General features: G+C 34.9%; 1 protein-coding gene across 1 annotated transcript in view; it reads left to right on the top strand.

Moving 5' to 3' along the window:
* The window catches only part of LOC119592951, a gene marked incomplete at its 5' end in the record, with an annotated part of 23747 nt that overhangs the window by 3070 nt on the left and 20462 nt on the right, over nt 1-215 (top strand).

Raw genomic sequence — 215 nt, 5'->3', positions numbered from 1 at the left:
CACTGCATAAACTAGATACCAAGTAACTTAACAATCATTATAAACAAAAAAGTTACACGTGGAATCCTTCCTGTTTATTCCACGCTAATACATGAAGCTGAGTTCATACCGATCTAGTCTTGAAGGATCTCATTACCTCCCTGAAAACCTAAAATTATCACTGACGGAGTAATTTACTTCTAATTACAGTCCAATTCAGGGTTTTTGGTCTATTA

Source organism: Penaeus monodon, chromosome 31 (genome assembly GCF_015228065.2).
Source record: "Penaeus monodon isolate SGIC_2016 chromosome 31, NSTDA_Pmon_1, whole genome shotgun sequence".
In the NCBI taxonomy this organism is placed as follows: Eukaryota; Metazoa; Arthropoda; class Malacostraca; order Decapoda; family Penaeidae; genus Penaeus; species Penaeus monodon.
The sequence above is the reverse complement of the archived record's forward strand: the minus strand, read 5'-3'. Positions and strand labels throughout refer to the sequence as shown.